This window comes from Mus pahari, chromosome 12, assembly GCF_900095145.1.
Source record: "Mus pahari chromosome 12, PAHARI_EIJ_v1.1, whole genome shotgun sequence".
Classification (NCBI taxonomy): Eukaryota; Metazoa; Chordata; class Mammalia; order Rodentia; family Muridae; genus Mus; species Mus pahari.
In genome coordinates, this window is record NC_034601.1 from 83,532,767 (window position 1) to 83,551,898 (window position 19,132).

General features: G+C 49.1%; 1 protein-coding gene across 2 annotated transcripts in view; it reads left to right on the top strand.

The window, feature by feature from the left end:
* The window catches only part of Clic6 (chloride intracellular channel 6), a 48,805-nt gene that overhangs the window by 15,310 nt on the left and 14,363 nt on the right, over positions 1–19,132 (top strand). Inside the window, exon 1 of one of the 2 annotated variants that reach the window (XM_029544576.1) lies at positions 18,297–18,378. The exons of the other annotated variant lie outside the window; for it this stretch is intronic. The gene's annotated coding sequence lies outside the window, so the exon portion shown is untranslated. Of the gene's footprint in view, positions 1–18,296; positions 18,379–19,132 lie in introns of those variants that run through there. 2 annotated transcript variants of the gene reach the window in all.

Consider the following 19,132-nt stretch of genomic DNA (forward strand, 5'->3'; position numbering starts at 1 on the left):
GGGAACATCTGACAAATGGAGGGGGTGAGATTGTGGGGGAGAGACCAGGCACCATCTTGCTTAGTGCTCAATGTCTGCTGTGCTTCGCTCTCCCATTTCTGGACATGGGACATGTCAACCCATCAAGAAAAGCTCACTGTGTATCTCTACCAGTGTCCTCAGCCTTGTCCCCAACAGGACACTACTGTATCTCAAGCCCCAATAGGATGGAGGGATGGCATGAGGGATGAGAGCCAGCCACTGTTGTTCCTGTCCTGGGTCGAGGCACATGCAGTGCTCTGATGTGGCCTTGGAGCGATGGCCAGGGTACTAGATGCACCGCAGGCATCATGTGTGTTGGAGCTTCCCAGAACAAAGGCGTTATTGGTCTGCAGATGCGGAGAATTAACACTTTTCTGGTGCCTTTGATGTCAGGACCTTGGAGTCGAGTTCAAAGAAACCTGGGAAGATGTAATCTTTCCTCCGACTTCATTCTCTTTGTTTGAACTCCAGGCTGAAGCCGTCTCTACTCTGCTCCCATGAATAATCAGTCAGAACGAAGACGTTTTAGATTGCCCTCCATGGCTTCTTGGCATCGTTTAGTTCTCCAAACAGAATTCAATCCTTAAGAGAGCTCAAGGGAGGCGGCCACCCAAGAGGAGGGGCCGGTCTTTGTTCACTGACACCTGAACCGATGCACCATGACTCTGAGATGTCACTGGCAGCCACATGGAAGGTTAGCTGTGGATGCTGGGGTGGCGAAGGTGAGTGGTACCTGTAGCTCTTCCTGCTGCTGACCATCAGGAACACGACCTCACTGCTGGTAGACACTGCTGATGTCTTCTGGCTTGCTCATGTTCATCAAGGACTGAGTGTGGAATCTTTCAGTGTGGTGGATTAAACACTAGTCTGCCTTCTGTGACATGCTGGCCACTGAGAAGTAGGATTTGGTCGTCCTTAATCTGAATAAGATTTGACCTTCATGATCCACAGGGTGACTGGTAGGATCTGACACCTATGATGCTGTTGCTGGTGGTCCAGGTCCAGGCTACCAGGCTGCATCTTTCCAGATTTTTTAGGGAGCGGTACTTCTTATTCAAGGACTCGAAGCAAATGCTCAGACAGATTGCAAGAGTAGCAAGAAGACATTATCACAGTGGACCACACGAGTGAGGGTACCCAAGGGTCACCATGATGTTGGCCTTTCTTTGTGCAGCTTGAGAGGAGCAGGAGTTTGACTGCCCAGGGGTGTATCATGGGTAGTTCTACGTCTTGACTGATGGTTTTGGACTACGTGAGCCTTTGCTTACAAGACATGTCTCTTCCCATGGTGCATCTGGTTTTAATCACATGCGTACCCAGTTATGCATATGATAGACAAGCATGAGGCAAATAGGAGATTCCCTAAAAGTTTACTCAGTTAACACGGTTTGCCTTATTATACACATACCCTTAAACCAGGCTAGGCTGAACTGGCCCACTGTCTGTAGTTCTCATGTTTGTTTTAGGATGCTTTTGAATAGAAATGGGGCATTATCAAAGGGCTGCCAAGGGCAACAACATATGTCCATAGTTAAAATCAGATGTATATGTAGCTTAGATCAATTCAGGTGGGGGAGTCCTTGGTCGCCCATAGGTTGCTAGGTATGTGGATTATGTATAGGCAAAGGTCTAAGGCTGCCAAATGCCTTATTAAGAGATGAATGTGTACACAGCCCAAGCCAAGCACAGCCCCAGGCTGCTGCCCCCTTATTTGTCTATCTCAGTGTTAGGTGTTTTTTACCACTGGAGATCACTTCTGCCCATTCACTGATAATCCTGAGGTCCCCATGCTGGAGAGGCCCCCTCCAACCTCTCTGAAATCCCATGGTCCCAGCCAAACCCAGTCTTACAGCTATGTCCACAGGACACTGGACGCCCATGTGAAGCTGTATCATCTTTCCCATGGCTAGCCCACACACTCGCTGATTACCCAGTGACTTTGTCAATGCTGCGTGGGGCACACGTGTCACTTGGAAAGCTGTGTCTGAATGACCTGAGGGGGCTGGCAAGATGGCTGTGCAAAGCTGGTAACCAGGGGTGGATGTCTGGATCCCAAAAGGTGGCAGGAGAGAACAGACTGGGGAGGAGCCATCTTTTGACTTCCACTCTCCAGCTGTGTGGCACGAGTTCACCGTGATATTCTAAAATATCACGAGGGATAGCAGAGCAGCCACTTGGGATTCCTAACTCTGGGAGAGTCTGTTGCATGGCAATCGGTGGTGGGGAGGTGTAAGCTATGTGATGTAGCCAGTGATGGGTACTATCGTTTCTAGCCAGTGATGGGTACTATCGTTTCTAGGCTGGTCGACAGAGGCAGCGCAGAAGGCAGGGTCCTGACTGGGGTTTGGAGACTGAAGTGCTCAAGGGTAGTGACAGGAGATGTGCAGAGGAGGTGACTCTGTCACTGTCAGCCTTCCTATTTGATTTCTGCATATTTCCCTCTCAGAGTCAGTCTAGAGATTGAAATAATTCTGTCATTCAAGCACCCACAGTGCAGGGTGTGTAAGAGCGGGCTGCGTTATTAAGCAGGCTTTTGGAACAAGGTGTTCCTTTGTTGTAATAATTCCTTGTGAGAATTTTACAAGGAAATAAGCTTTTCATCTCCATGTAAAAGCTCCGGCTGGTATTGGGCCGTATTATTAACTAAGGATTAAAAATAGCCCTGCATTTTCTAAGCTTAATTCACTTAAGGTGGGGGTGTGGATGTCAGGACATTCTCTTTGTTCACGTCCTTTTCCTGACTTGATTTTGCTTGCTGTGACAAGGAGCACCAGCAGCACTGAGCATTTGAAAGCTGAAAGCTATGTGGTTAGACAATTAAGCTATGTGGGTCAACCCCTGGATCTTGCTAATAATAATAATGTTACAACATTTGACAGGAATAAACACTATGCACAGTTTAGAATACACTTAGGGTTAGGGGGGCTGTTTGCAAAGGTAAGGTCTGAGTTTCATAGTCTTGAAAACTAAAGTGTATTTAGGAACCAGTTCTGAGTTACAGAGAGGGGAGGGGGGAGAAGGAGAGGAGGGGACTTTTGTCCTAATAGTGCAGAATTCCCAAGTATCCTGCAGACACATCTGACCAACAATGAACAGACGGTGCACACAGGCTGCCCGCCACACAGGGTTCAGCAGCCTTGTCAACAGCTCGCTTTTGAGAGAGAGAAGAAATACCACTCCACTTTTCAGTTTTCTAAAACAAACCTATCTTTACTTAGGGCAGTTTTTATTTCTTCCCTTTATGGCCTTGAGAGAAGGGTGACCCATAGTATTTGTGTGTGGTTGGCTTGTCTAACAGGACAATGAATGCACAATCCCGAAGGTGTGGACTTGAGGCCACCACAGCCTTTCCTTCCCCTCCCCCCAGCAGGGCAGCCACCTGGGTTTGGCTGCTTGTTGCTAGTTATTTTGTTGCCCCACTAGGGGGCAGACATAGGTCAGAGGGACACAGAGCCAACTGGTTTCTGTTGCTGTCAATGAGGGTCCACCCCGCCCCCTCTCCCCCATCCCCTCTTTCTAAAGAAACCAGACTTTCCTGGTGGTCTGTAGACATCTTTCTGGGTTACACCTGTCCTGCCCTCTCTTTTTCAACTTCAGGGCGGTCTGCTCCGGTCACTCCAGTGGGTCCATCCTGTTCGTGGTTGAGAGGAGGGGTTGACAAAGGTACAGATTGTGGAGGAAGACAGATGTGGCTGAGCAGAACAAAGCTAGAGCAGGGGGTACCAGGAGGGAGAGGAGGGGGCCTTGGTGTTGAGTCTCCTAACAGTAAAGCCAGGGAACCGCCTGGCATCAGTCCGGAAGAGGAAGAGACTCCCGGATAGGAGGAATCCGAGAATTTGAGCTGCGGAGTTAGATTCCGAGGCCTGTGAGGCTGGCATCTCCCCAGAGCCCTGAATTTATTTCATGGCAAAGGTGTTCTTGTGCACTGCCCGCCCCGCCCCCCAGCAGTAGTGTTTAGTTGGCGAATGTGGACAGTGTGTGTGATGTTCTAGTTGACGTCTCATGCTTTTACGTCACATGGTCTGTTACCCCCTTACGTGGTTTATGTGTGTGTTGGAACACCCAGGCTCCGTGGGACCTCTCTCACCAATTTGGGTTCCTCCGAACTTGATACAAAAGTCCTTTCTTTGGACCTAGTGGAAGAAGAGAATCTTCTATAGCACCGTGTCCATGAAAAGGTCAACACACAGACGCACCGTGTCCATGAAAAGGTCAACACACAGACGCTACTCATTCCACTTATATCGGACTCTAGACCCTCTGCTAATGCTCGCCTCCTCCGAATTCATGGATATTTCAGTATGAGCACGTTGAAACCTCAAGTCAGGACTGTAAGCCTCCGGAGCACCTTACTCTGGGTGACTAACTTTTGGATTAGTTAAATACCAGTAAAGCTCTTGCTGCCAGCACCCACGGTGTCTCGATAAGCAAATGGGAAGAGTTCTAAACCTTCCTGTTCCTATCCGGTTCACTCGCAAGGACAAGTGTGTAGACTTGGGCTGTGTTTCAGGAACATTCTCCATCATGGATGGGGTGCGAGGTGTTCTTTAGGGGACCAGAATCCCTGTCAGGAAGGGAGAAAAGCACCAAGTCCAGGAGTTGATGCTCATCCAAGTGGGCTTGCCCTCTCCTGTGGCACTATCATGGTCCCTTTGACCCTGAAGATTTGCTGCTGGGTCCCAGGTGCCAAGTGTCTCAGTCCAGAGCCCTCAGGGGCCAGAAAAAGGCATTAAATCCCCAGAAGTGCAGTTCTGAACACTTGAGAGCCACCACGTGGTCCTGGGAGCTGAGTTCTGGTTCTCTGAAGGAGCAGCAAGTGCCCCTAACCACCGAGCCACCCCGCCTTCACCCCTAAGGATGCTGCTGCTTCTTCTTTCTTCCTCTTCTTCCCTTTCTCCTCCTCCTCTTCTTTAAATAGTGTGAATTTGTAAAAATACGTTTTAAACAATGAGGGCCCGGGGAAAGCCTCAGTCTTGTCCCCAAAACCCTCTTGTTTCTTCTGCCTGTTCCTGGTGTGTTTGTGCGTTTAGGTAGACGTATGCAGCCGCCCGTAGAGGCTAGGGCTATGGAATCTCTCTGGGGCTGGAATTACAGGTGGTTGTGAGCCACCCCGAGTGGATTCTGGAAAAGGAATGCAAGCCTTCAGCCAGAGCACTGTGTGCTTCTGACCCTCTAGAGCATCTCTCCAGTCCCTACCCTTGTTTTGTGAGACAGAATCTCCCACGGCAATGTGTGGCTGTGAAGGAGGCTGGGCTGGGTGGCCAGCGAACCCCAGGGATTTGCCTGTCCCAACCTCTTCAGCTCTGGGGTGATAAGCGTGTGCCACTGAGTCGGGCTCTCCGGTGACTTGCTAGGGATTGAACCAGGGTTCTCCTGCCCGAGTCTTCAGCACTTGCCCGACCACACTGTCTTCCTAGTTCCATGTTTTTTTTAGTAACTTTTCTTTTGTTGAGCTAAGATGTGGGCCAGGTGGGGCAAAACCTCATCCTCCTCAGCGCTCTCTTCTTGTGATGCCTGTCGAGGAAAAAGAATTCTCTGGACCAGGGTCCCACAGTTGATGGTGTTCCTGTGGGTTTGGGTAAAGATGGAGTCTGGGTGTCCAGTGTGCACGGTTGGTTTAGATGATGCGCAAGAGTAGGAAGGAAAGGCTAAGGCCCGTAGTAGGCCCCTGTAAAGTCACCATTCCCTAAGACCAATACCCCACCTTAAAATTCTCAGAGAACAACTATTTTCAATCTACATAGATACCTTTATTTTAGCGACATGTTGACAGGAACTCTTCCAGGGGTAGGAAAACAAAAATTTATGACAGTAGGATCTTTCTTTCCAATAACTCAAGGCCTTCTGCGTGGGGTGGGGGTGGGTGGGTGTAAAGCAGAGGAGTTCTCTTGAGGTTGGGAGGGAGAGCCCAGGTTCTCTTTCATCTTCCTCTCCCCAGGGAGAGCTCTGCCTCACCCTTGTCCCAGAAGTCCCCTGTTTCTTCTAGCAGAACCTGGATTTCCATGTGAGGAGGAGGCGGAGCTGGGAGGAGGGGCATGGCATCGTTGGCTCTCCAAGTTCTTTCTCTTCCCTTAATCTCCACTTGCCAGAGCCAGACCCACTCTTACACAGATGCTTCTAGTCCTGAACCCAGCTCCACATGTGTGTTTTGAGGGGGGTCACTACCCCTATTCACCAGCATAGACTAGGGTATGAACATAATGTGCAGTGTGCCCTGTGGTGGCCGGGACCCTCTCTGGGGACTATGGCTGTTGGGGATTTATTTCTCTCCTCTGTATTTGCTTCCTTAGGTTTGTTGGAGCCTTTCAGATAATTGATTCTCTGCTTCTCTGACATCTCCGTTCTGATCCCCCCACTGCTCTGTAGGAAAGCATTCTTCGCTCCGTCCTGCTGTGTCCAACCTTCTGAAACATAACATGATGCTGACATTCACGCACCCATAGGGCTGCATGCATAGCTATTCCCAAGACTCCTGGGGTCTGCAGGCCATGGGTTGGATGTATATTTTTCCAAATATATATATATCAGGATGTTGAGGTTGGGGTGAGCAGGGTCCTTCCTCAGTCTGGTTTCCAGCCTCTGTGGTGAGAACACAGCACTGCCTGGTGCCTGCCTTGGTAGTTGCCTCCTGAGTAGGTGTGTCATCCAATCATAGTTAGGTTACCTCCACATCCCACTTCCTTCTTGGAACAGACTCCATGTCTTTCCCTGTGTGATTATCTGCTGGCACTGCATTTCAAAAATATTTGTAGGCTACTCTGTGTATGAGGTGAGACTTTCCCACTTTCTCTAAATTCCAGTTTCCCAAGACATTTTTATAAACACGAATGGACTCACCTGGGTTGAAGACAGAGTACGGAACAGACAGGTTTAGAAAATGCCAGCCCTCTCATCCCACGGTGTCAGTGTGTCTGTCTGTACGTGGAAAAGAGGTGACTCACTGCCATGATACTGGGAGGCTATGGTTGTGCAGTAAATGAGGGGAGTGGATCTCTGGACACCTAGCATGCCACCCTGCTTTGAAAACAGGAGTCTTCTTATGCTTTGCTCTGTGCCTGGGTTTTGGACAATGATGTCATGCTGATCCCAGGCTGGGCCAGGGTTGGGGAACCCTGAAACAGATCAATCCTTCTCCTCCCCTTTTCCCAAGGATGAGGGTGAGAGGGAGGTACAGCATCTGCCAGAGAAAGCATGTGACATAGGGGAAAAGTTCCCTCTAGCTCAGCCAACGTGTTGGCCTTGGCCAGCCGTTGTGTTTCCTCTTGTCTAGCAAGCAGCTGATCCCATTGGGCTGTGGGCCAGGGCCCTTCTCCTTGTGCTGGTTAAGCCAGGCCAAAGCTGGAGATGGGGGAGGGCAAAGCTTCCAGATCATTCTATATCATCTGAAGCCTCCTGAAACCCTTGAGTTGAACTGTCAACACCTACAGGGCTGTGCTGTCTTGGCTGACGACGAACTTTGAAGTTTTGTTTATTAATTGTTCTGACCTGGAATCCTATAATGGATAAGGATTTAGTGACAGCAAGATGTCAGGTGACTTTTGACTGTGGAAATTAGAAGACCAAGCCTTTGGGAGGGAGATCTAACAACACTTTATGATTTTGTTTCTCCCTTTCTTTAAGCACCACACTATTTTTGTAATAATCCTGACTGTAATTTTTGGCTTTGGAAGCTTCCCATCACCTTCTGGTATATTCTATGTGACATGACCTCACACACACCTGTGCAGCCTCTGTCCACTCCCATCAGCAGAGCCCCATTGCCCTGAGAGCTTGTGAAACCTGGTATTTTGGTTTAGTCAAAGGACTTATTTTAAAAATCTTTAAGCATCAGGAGGCTGACAGAGCCTGGTTCTGAAACATGAAGCTATCGGCAGGCTTGCCTAACTTACACTCACTTGCCTAACTTACACTCCACTGCTGACCGAGCTTGCGGTCTCGCCATGCCTCTTTCTTCCACCTCTCTTCTGTATTGTCACTGTGTTGGCACTTAGAGCTGTTCTTTTCTTAAAATTATTATTCTTGTCAAAGTTCTTCCATTAAGGAAGACAACTTCGGGATAAACTAATTATCCAATTGACTTGACATCGCTCTTGGTCTAGTCATTAAAATGAAGCAAAATGTGTCAGGGACCACATCACTCATGAGCCCCATTTAGAATGTCAATCCGAGGAGCAGTTGAGGTGTCTAAATTATTTTGGGACTGTCCTTTGGGGTAGCTGTGAGCAGCTTCTGTCATTATTAGTACATGGTCTCAAAATGCCACCACCTGGTTAGGATAGAGAGCTGATGTGCATGTCTCCAGCCAGTGGAATTTATAAAGAAGGGGCAAGAGTGCTCACTGGCCTTTCCTACTCCCTAGCATCTGTGAGGGGGTGTTACCAGTACGAAGGTGCAGAAGAATTCTTCAAATGGACCCACTTGCTCTCTGGATGAAGAAACTCCCAGGGAAAATCTTTTCACGGGAACATTAGCACGCTTCTGTAACTTGGACATATGGAAAGCCACCACTCTGAAGGACCACATTTTTTTTTTTTTTCTGTTTTTGGCTTTGTTTTTTTCCTAGATGGCTCTCTGAGATTCAGGCTTGCAAGCCAAGTTATGGGAACGTGTTTTAGGTAGATTCTTCCAAATGTCACACATCTTGTAGATGGTCATTGCTGCCTATGTATGCAGTTAGCCACAAAGCACTGGTTTCTGCTATCTTTTCCTGTTAAGATGAAAACATTCCCAGACCCACACAGGCCCCACCCCTGGCCTCATGTTACCTCCCTTAAGAGCCCTTAAGAGATTTCTGATTTACCAAGGAACAAAAGTTGCTATAGAATTGCAGGCTCCTAGCAGCAAACAACTTCATACACTGGCCGCTAAAATCAACCTGAGTATCTTGAGGCCCCTGGACCTTTCCCCCTTTGTTAATAAGTAGCTACTGGGCCTCCATCTCCACAGCTCTTACAAACATCACAGAGGGAGATGAGTCTGAAGAACTTGTGAGCGAGTGAGCAAGGGGATTCTGAACAAACCGAGGAAGCTGGATTTGAAGGTGCTCAGGGGTTCACTCTGCCCGGCACACTGGCATCCCTGCCACGAAGCTCACCCACCTCTCTCCCTGTTTCTACCCCCCAAGTTCAGCGAGAGATAATGAACACACCTGGAATTGGTATCTTTCTAACAAGCTGCCCAGAGTCTAGCTGCTGGTCTCAAGTTAAGATGTACTTTAATGGCCCACCGTGAGGCCCGGGTGTGTTGGGGACGTGTTAACTTGGGAGATAGAGAGACTGTATCCCCTTGGTAGCTTCTGGTAGACTATAGACGGTTATTGCCTAGGGAGAGCATTTTGTTCTGGTCTTCCTGGACTGTCTGGATTTATTTATTGCTTTCCTGTTTCCCATGTACCTGTGGAGTACTCACATGTGCATGTGTGGGTGTGCCCCTGTTTCCCGTGTACCTGTGGTATATTCACATGTGCGTGTGTGGGAGCTGTCCATGTCTCCCATGTTCTTGTGATGTAGTCACATGTGCATGTGTGTGCACCCCCGTTTTCCCTGTACCTGTGGAGTGGTTACATGAGCATGTGTGTGGCATGTGCCCTTGCCCATGTTGGCGTGTGTGGAGGCTGAGGGCGATCACCAGCTGTCTTCCTCTCCCTCCACTGATGTTTTGAGAAGCATATGTGCTCCCCGAACCTAGAGTTCACTGATTCCACTGCCCAGCCAGCCCCAGGGACACTGCCATCTCTGCCCCCGGCTGGGCACGGGACTCAGGTACCGATGCTTGCCCAGAGGAACTTCACTGACCCATTCATCCCCCTGGCCGTAGAGTTTACTGTTTAACATTGAAATCCTGTGCATGAGGAAACCCACCGCCATGGTCTGGCGACATCTGGGTGCTTTAATGACCTAAAGGGGTTAAAACCTAAGGGGGCATTTTCAGTGGGACCCTAATGCCAAATGCCTGAGGGTCCTCGAGAATCAAGCGCGACACACGAAATATATCTTGTAGCCACGAGGGGGCACCAATGCCCTCCTGACGCTGTCTCTGTGGCTAGGTCTCTGGGGCAAGCTGTGAATCCTGCTAGAAAAGTTCATTACTTCCAGAAGGAAGGGTGGGAGAGGTCTCCTGTGTTGACATCAAAACAGTTTTGGGAGTTCTGGAGTTCACACAGAGAGCTATCCTCTCAGCTGGGGACAAAGGAAGCTTTGCCTACCTTGCCTGGGCCCTGTGGCCATTACATAACCCCTGGAGGAGCTCCATGAAGGAAGTTTCTAGAACTAGGCTCAGCACCCCGCTGTGCCACAGGCTGTCCCTCTTTCTGTCTGACTTGAGGCTCACCTGCCAAACTGTCTTGGGCAGAGGTCGAGGATTTCCAATGGGAAGTGCAGCTGCAGGCTCTTTCTGGTTCTACTGTAACAGATTACTAGAGGCTAGAAAACCTAAGCAACTCTGGCTTCGCATCTTATTGTCTTGCTGGTTCAAGCACGATGGTGTCTCACTGACATTGAAACTGCAGGGGACAGTTCACAGTCTTTCTTCTCCAGCTGCTCGAAGTCATCTCTTTTCCTGGACCTATGACCCTCTCCTTCAGTGTTAGAGCTAATTTCATCTCTGAACATCCTTCTCTGGTCAAAACTTTCCAGACAGCAGTTAGGGGAAGGTCTCCACATGATTAGATTGGACCACCTTAATCATCCAGGATAACGCCTCCATCTCAAAATTTATAGCTTGGGTACCTTTCACACTGCCCTCCCTGCCTCGTAAGATGATGTGAGCATTAGGAAGCTGGCATCTTTAAAGGGTCCTATCCCCCCATCTTTTGAATTAGTAAATAGTCTTCAAACTTCTTTTCCCACGTTCTTGTCATTGTCCATCAGTGGCGGAGAGAGCTGTGGTCAAGGGCAGACCTGTTTGGAAAGCCAGTTGGGGAATTTTTCCTGAGCTTCTCTTGGAATCCAGGATGCCAGCCAATGGTTTCTCAGATATAAAATGGGAAGGAAGGGCTGTCTGAAAGGCCTGTGTTAAAATATGACTCGGTTTAGCACCCAGCACTCCTCGTGCTTCTATCGAAAACTCATTATGGCCAAAAGAACACTGGCTTTATCAGCCATCAAAAACACCTTGGCTGGGCACATGGGGCTGTGGTGGCCTGGAGCAGACTCCTTAGGAATCTCCTTAGGAGACCTTGTCCCTGCCTGCCCAGCTGGACAAAGAGAGGGCACAAAGGTCACAGCTCACAGCTTTGTAGGTCTCCCTTCTTTTTGCGTGTGATGTGAGAGGCCAGCCCCACAGAGTCAGCTCCCTCATGAGAATGTGGGGCTCTGTTCTTCAGCCAGACTCCTTGAACTCCCGGTGTGGGGATGGTTAGCAGAGTCAGCCACGTTGCCTTCCTCCTGGCTGGTGAAAGTTTCCCAGTGAGGACAGAGGAGATACAATATATGAGAGCCGAAGAGAGCCGAAGGGGCCCCCGGGCTGTGAGGTGTCTCCCTCCTAAGAGCTTCAGCAGAGATCTGTCTTCCTTTCCAACCACACCGTCCTTTGGTCTTCTTATCTGCTTCTGATTTTTTTCCCCATTTTTTATTAGATATTTTCTTTATTTACATTTCAAATGCTATCCCGAAAGTTCCCTATACCCTCCCCCCGCCCCTGATCCCCTACCCACCCACTCCCACTTCTTGGCCCTGGCATTCCCCTGTGCTGGGTCATATAAAGTTTGCAAGAACAAGGGGCCTCTCTTCCCAATGATGGTAGGCCATCTTCTGCTACATATGCAGCTAGAGACACGAGCTCAGGGGTTACTGGTTAGTTCATATTGTTGTTCCACCTATAAGGTTACAGCCCCCTTCAGCTCCTTGGGTACTTTCTCTAGCTCCTCCATTGGGGGCCCTGTGCTCCATCCAATAGCTGACTGTGAGCATCCACTTCTGTATTTGCCAGGCACTGGCATAGCCTCACAAGGGGCTGCTATATCAGGGTCCCTTCAGCAGAATCTTGCTGGCATGTGCATTAGTATCTGGGTTTGGTGGCTGATGATGGGATGGATTCCTGGATGGGGTAGCCTCTGGATAGTCCATCCTTTCATCTTAGTTCTAAATTTTGTCTCTGTACCTATATCCTTTCATGGGTATTTTGTTCCTTATTCTAAGGAGGAATGAAGTATCCACACAATGGTCATCCTTCTTGGTTTTCTTGTGTTTTGCAAAATGTATCTTGGGTATTCTAAGTTTCTGGGCTAATATCCTCTTATCAGTGAGTGCATATCTAGTGACTTCTTTTGTGATTGCGTTACCTCACTAAGGATGATATCCTCCAGATACATCCATTTGCCCAAGAATTTCATAAATTCATTGTTTTTAATAGCTGAGTAGTACTCCATTGTGTAAATGTACCACAGTTTCTGTATCCATTCCTCTATTGAGGGGCATCTGGGTTCTTTCCAGCTTCTGGCTATTATAAATAAGGCTTCTATGAACATAGTGGAGCATGTGTCCTTATTACCAGTTGGAAGATCTTCTGGGTATATGCCCAGAAGAGGTATTGCTGGGTCCTCTGGTAGTACTATGTCCAATTTTCTGAGGAACTGCCAGATTGATTTCCAGAGTGGTTGTACAAGCTTGCAATCCCACCACCTGCTTCTGATTCTTATTCTCTTATTGTTGCTGTGGTCTATCTATCTATCTATCTATCTATCTATCTATCTATCTATTTATTTATTTATTGTATATATGAGTACACTGTAGCTGCACTGATGGTTGTGAGCCATCATGTGGTTGCTGGGAATTTGAATTCAGAACCTCTGAATTTCCTGTCGACCCCGCTCACTCCAGTCTAAAGATTTATTTATTATTATAAATAAGTAGCTGTTTTCAGACACACCAGAAGAGGGCATCAGATCTCATTACGGATGGTTGTGAGCCACCATGTGGTTTCTGGGATTTGAACTCAGAACCTTCAGAAGAGAAGTCAGTGCTCTTAGCCACTGAGCCATCTCTCCAGCCGGTGGCTGTTGTTCTTGCAAATCACCTCCAACCCCTTGCAAGGCAGGGATGAGGGAAGGAATCTGGGAAACTGCCTTTTCTCTGAAAGGGCTCTGATGAAAGTGGAGTAAGAGCATGGGGGGCTTTCCTACTTGTCCAGCGTGATATGAACATACCGCATATACCTAGGTCCTTTGATTCAGATCCAGCTGCTGTGTGGCCCTGGGCAGGTTCCTCTACCTTTCTGTGTCTTCCCTATAAATGGTGATAATAAATGTACATCTATCTACCAAGGTCCTTGTTAGTCTCAGTGGCAGTGATTGAAGTTACATGTTTCAAATAGTGAGTGGGACAGAATAAATGCTGTGCGTGTCTAAGTTATACTTGTGGTCCTGGTCACGGCCACCATCATCACCAGCAACATTAACAGTGTGACTTTTTTGGTACATAATCCAACCTGTAAAAGTTAGGGGTGACATGTGGGCTTCTTAGGGTCTCAGGCCTATTGTTTTGAAAAGATGCATCTAGCTTTGTATCCTCTGGGAAGTGGGGGCTGCAGCGCAAGGCAACCTGTGTGGCTGGTACCCATCGTTCTGAGCCCCAGCTTCCTCAGAGGGATACCCTCCAGGGTCGCCTGTTTTCCACCCACTGTCAACAGCATGGGGAACCCTGGACATTTCTCCTTCTCAGTCTAGGCAGAGATTCACTTCTGTTTTTAATTCAGGGAATCCTGGAGAAGATCAAAGAGGGATGGAGGAGGCCTTTGTTGAGAGAGACTCTGGGCTTTGAGAGTAGGGAGGGGCTCCTTTGCAGCCAGCTCGTGTGGTGTCTTTTGACTAGGTGTATCTGTTGTGTTCTGAGATGGGCTATGCTGGAATGTTAGCCACCCGACACCTTGCTTCTTATCTGCTTGGTCCAGCTTAGCAGAAGAGCGGCCCAGAGCTGGGTAGGGATGTATGGAGAGCTGACTTTGGTAAGCTTCTGTGCAGACTTGGGATGTGTTCCGGGCTACGTCCTGCCTCCTTTCTGCATCACTGCGTAAGTCTCAGGAATCTGACTGCTCACCCTCCCTGGGAGCCGATGGGTCCTTGCCATGGGTCTGGGGCCACCTCCTCAGCATTCACTGTCAGCCCTGGAACCTGATGAATCTGCCCATGGAGATGTTCTGTGGGGAGTGTGGAGGCCTGCTTCTGGGTGAGCCAGCAGGACTTTGGTAACGCCTTCTCCTCCTCTAAAAATGGGACTCTGCCCAGGTGGTAGGGTGACCGGCTGTCCCAGCCTGCCTAGAACATAGAGTGTGAGAGATGAGCTATAAACTCAGAGTGGTCCAGGACAAACCGGAGACGCTGACTGACCCCTGTTGGGGATGACAAGTCTTCTAAGAGCATGATCTCATGTCTTCCCTTGGGCTCATCAGCCCTGCCGTGGTTAAGGTGGGCTCTGCACGTGTCCCCCCTTTATCCAGTGATAGGTCATCTCAGGCAGCTCTCTGACTCAATGCCAGTCCAGAGTTCCACCTCTTTGCTAACTGGCTGCAGGTCTGTTTGTTTTGCTGTGAAGGACGTTTGAATTTTCCCTGAGAGCAGGTAGAAGACGGGTGAGTTGTTGAGAGAAAAATCCATTTCCCTGAGGAGGAACGTGGGCTGGCATGAAAATCACACTAATTGAGGCTTGTTAAAAAGTACCCTAAATTCCATAATTGTCTACTCCGATGGGCTTGGGTTTGGGAGCATAAACGAAGGTGCTGCGGATAATGACAGTAATAGCTCCCTTTACTGGGCGCCCAGGGTGTTTAGGTATATCAGGAGTTTAATCCCTGTTCTCTACCCCTCCCCACCATATGTGTGTATGTGTGTGTGTGTGTGTGTGTGTGCATGTGCGTGTGTGTCTAGATGCACGTATGTAGGTGAGCACCTGTGAACATGTGTACATGGCTGCTGGACTTCAGGTGCCACGTACAATTTTTTTTTTTTTTTAGACAGGACCTGTAATTGTCTGGAACTTTCCAGCTAAGCTACCAGGAAGTCCCAGAGACCCCCTTGACTCCACTCCACAGCACCGGGATCACGAGCACTGCCACCGTGCCTGGCTTTTAAGACACGTGGGTGATAGAGGATCAAACTATGGTCCCTGCACTCTCAAAGCATGCACTGTACACAGAGACCCATGAGCTCAGACCAGATCTTTGTCTTTAAAAATGAGGAAACGGTGCTCAAGGAGCAGAGCAGTCTGACTATGGGGTTATTCTACAGCAGAGCTGCAGTCTTTCACTCCCTCCCTCCCTGCTTCTTTCATTATCTCAGAGACTCTTGCTGTTGCTTAGAAACGGAGAGGTCAGGCTACGAAGATAGATGGTTCAGAGGGTAAAGTGCCTGCTAAGCAAGTCTGGGGACCTGGGGTCGGGTCCCCAATATCCATGTAAAAAGCTAGGTACAATAGCGCATATCTGGGCTGTCAGCACTGTGGGATGAAGACAGGAAGATCTCAGGGGCTCAATCAGAGAGAGAGAGAGAGAGAGAGAGAGAGAGAGAGAGAGAGAGAGAGAGAGAAGTAAATTAGGCTCATGAAGAGGATTGTGATTTTTTTTTCCCACCACCCTGAATCATTGGAAATCAAGATGCCTCAGATTACAACACTATAACCTGGGCCAACCCCATAGCACTAGGAGGCTGCGGCTGTGGTGGCTTGGGGAAGATGCTTGTGGCCATGGCTTGAGCCTTTTGTCTTCTCCTTCCATCTCCTACTTGCTTTCCTTGTGGTAGATGCGACTCAGCTTGTCACATTGCTTTGTAGTGAATACTTGTGGGATTTACATAGGCTATAAGCTTCCGGGCCTGTGACACAACAGAAGGAGCAAGGAGGTCCCACGGGTGCTCCCAGGGAGCACTGGTCTCCAGGCTCAATAGAGTCACTGGAGGTAGTCTCACAGCCACTGCCTGAGGAGTCCTCTTTGCTAGCAATTGCTAGTGTCTATGAGAATGACAAGGGACGATGTGTCCTCTGGCTCCAGGTATTCTCAGAGGTCAGGCTTAGAGAGATCTCCACCCTCCCATAAAGACCCAGAAGGACAGTCCCCCAGCTATCCCAAAAGGCCTCCACCCAAGAGTGGGACCATCTGCTTGTTCTTACCGTCTCACAGAGCAGACACACAGTGGGGCTCAGGCCCATGTGTCCTGCCTCTCTGACCTTGTGAGTGATGTGATTCCCCCATGTTCTGATATAGAAGAGGGCCTTGCCAGGGGCTGGTATGGAACACTGGACTCCTCAGCCTCTGAGGCTATGAGAAATGAGTGTCATTACATTATACTAGGAGGCTGTGGGCATCGGAGAGGTCGTTTGCTTAAAAGAAGAAAGCTTACAGGCAGAAAACAATTCTGTGAATCTTGAGTAATGAATGCATGGTAGGTTAGCCGGGGGAGGCTCTGGATTTTGGAGGCCTTGGAACACAGAGGGGCTCTTCACTGCTGGGTCGTTGGTTGGCCTGACCCTTTCCTCTCACACCTTGCGGTCCCCTCAGTAGGTGCAGGCCAGGGGCCATCAGTGCTACTTCCTCTCCGAAGCCAAGGCAGATGCCGCTTGCAAAGGCAGCCTCTGAGAGCAGCTCAGAGGTGCGCCTGCGCTTTTGAGATGTGCCACGTGGATGCCCTGGTGCATCCTGGAAGACAGACACCAGGCTGCTCTGAATTTTCACAGTGTCTAGGTCTCTACAGAAAATGAAAACAACAACAACAACAACAACAACAACAACAAGAAAAAAAAACACTCCAATTTCTCAAGCTACGTAATTTGATTTAATCAGGAACTGGACCTACAAAAACTTCTTCCCCTGCAGCCTGAGCACCCTGCTGAGACATTTCAGCCCAGAGCGCAATTAGCCAGAGAGAATTACCAACATTGGGAAATAAAAGTCCGTATGATAGAGCCTCCCAATTATGGGACAGTGTCAGTTATTCACTACGAATATATATGTATTTATCTCATCATCTTGTCGGGTTAATGATACAAGCAAGGCGATCCACTCCCATTATTGCTCAATAATGGACCGTGGAGATGGCGTATCTTCGCCTTTATTTTTGCTGGCACATCCTAGCACTGAAGCGCATTAAAGTAATAAAATTAAGCAAGGCGTCCTTGTCCCTCCCACCATGTTCCCGTAACCCCCTCATTTACAGCAGACTAAGATAGAAAGAAAGTTTTAGAGCAACTTAAGATGAGGTAATGCTGGCTATGTAAATCCCATTTTATTGGCAGTTGGGGCAGCTAGCTGCAATACCTAGGAGCCTACAGTTTATGGGCTCCACTGGCTTGGAATAATTCAGTGTCAAGGCCACATGGGGGACCATGGGTAGTTAAATATTCCCTCATTGTCTTTACAACATGAGCTTTGTGGCCATTGGACCATTCTCTTACTTTCAGAGTGGATGCCGCATGCACTGCAGGTCTGTTAAGGAGCCTGACAGGTTTTCAGGAGGGTTTTGATGCCTGCATGCGGGCGTGCATGTATGCATGCGTGCACATGCATGCACACGTATGCATATGCATGAGTACCCATGGAAGCCAAAGGTTGATGTTGGTGTCCATTTCAGTTGCTCCCACCTTATCCTTCTCAGTAGGGTCTCCCATTGTCCTTGGAGTTTACCAAGGCCCCGGGGAGCTCTCTGGCTGTCTCTATCTCCTCAGAGTGGAATTATAAGCAAGGACCACTATGCCCTGGCTTGCTTTTACACGAGTTCTGGGGCTCAAACCTGGGTCCTCATGCAAGCACAGCAAACATCTTGCCAACTGAACCATCTCTGTGATGGTTCAACCCACGTCTTTATCCTGGTGAGTGTTTCTTGTATTTTGAGAAGTGTAAGAATTCTCTCACACATGGCTCCCAGGCCTGTGTTTCCACCAAGGGAAGCGGCTGCCGGGGTTGAGAAATTGTTGAGGACAATTTTGAGGAGAACGTGGACGTGAGTTTGGGAGCATCTGAGAAACAGCAGGCAGATCCGAGAGTGTACTCTGGTTCTCCAGACGCGATGGTGGGAGGCAGTGAGGGCCACAGAGGCTTTACCAACAGAATGCGTTGCCATGGTTAGCTCTGTCGCCGGACAGGCGGCTGGCTGTAGAACAGGAGGCCCAGGACTCGGCAGGCCTTTGCCCCATTCACAGTGAGCGGTGACCAGACCGCAAAGTCCTGAGAAGCGAGGAGCAGAAGAGAGAGCCGTCACCCTGCCCCGTGGACCTTCTAGACTTTATGGTGCTTAGTGCGGCTATTATAAAAACAAGAGGCTTAAAAGCGAGCGAGTGAGCGAGCAAGTTGGGGCTGGCCAGTCGGCACATCCCTCCCTGCCTTCCCCTCGCCTCCATCCTTTGCTGTGTCTGACTATGCCCAAACCTGCACCAGGTAGGAGAGTATAGGACAGGCTTCCCGGCAGGCACCAGGGACTGGGCATTCTAGACAGCTCATCTCTGTTCAGGCAGCAGGGACTGGGCATTCTAGACAGCTCATCTCTGTTCCATTGAACAGAGAGCAGGGGCCAGGGTATCTGGGGGTGGGGTCCCTGCTGGTTTGTCCTCGGTGGGCGAGGCGGGGCACTGTTTCAGGGCAAAGTATACTGCGATGCCTGTGTCACAACGGTTCCCTGTCAGCCACTGGGCCCTCAAAAAATGTCACAGACTGTACCCGGGGTGAAATCCCAGATCCTTGCCTTCTAACAGGAGGAGCCGAGTAAATGTGAGCTGTGGGAGAGAGGGCTTGGGTATGGGAGGGAGACAGAACCCAGACTCTGAGCCTAGGAGGCTCTTTCGGTGGCTGAAGCTCAGCTTGCTTGGTTAGTACTTTTAGAAGCTGAACTATCGTTTCTCCTATTCTAGGACTGTCCATTTGTGGTGTTTTGCTCAGTTATTTTCCATTGACATAACCTGCCCCCCTCCAGGTGACTCACCTCCAGAGTCCTCTTTACTTTGGTTGTTTTGCATTGTCTTTTAATGTTTACTGTACAAGTGGCTTCTGCCTCTTGCTGCATCCCCTCCACATACACGGCAGTGTTTCCGTCTTAAATTTCTCTTCTCTTCTCTTCTCTTCTCTTCTCTTCTCTTCTCTTCTCTTCTCTTCTCTTCTCTTCTCTTCTCTTCTCTTCTCTTCTCTTCTCTTCTCT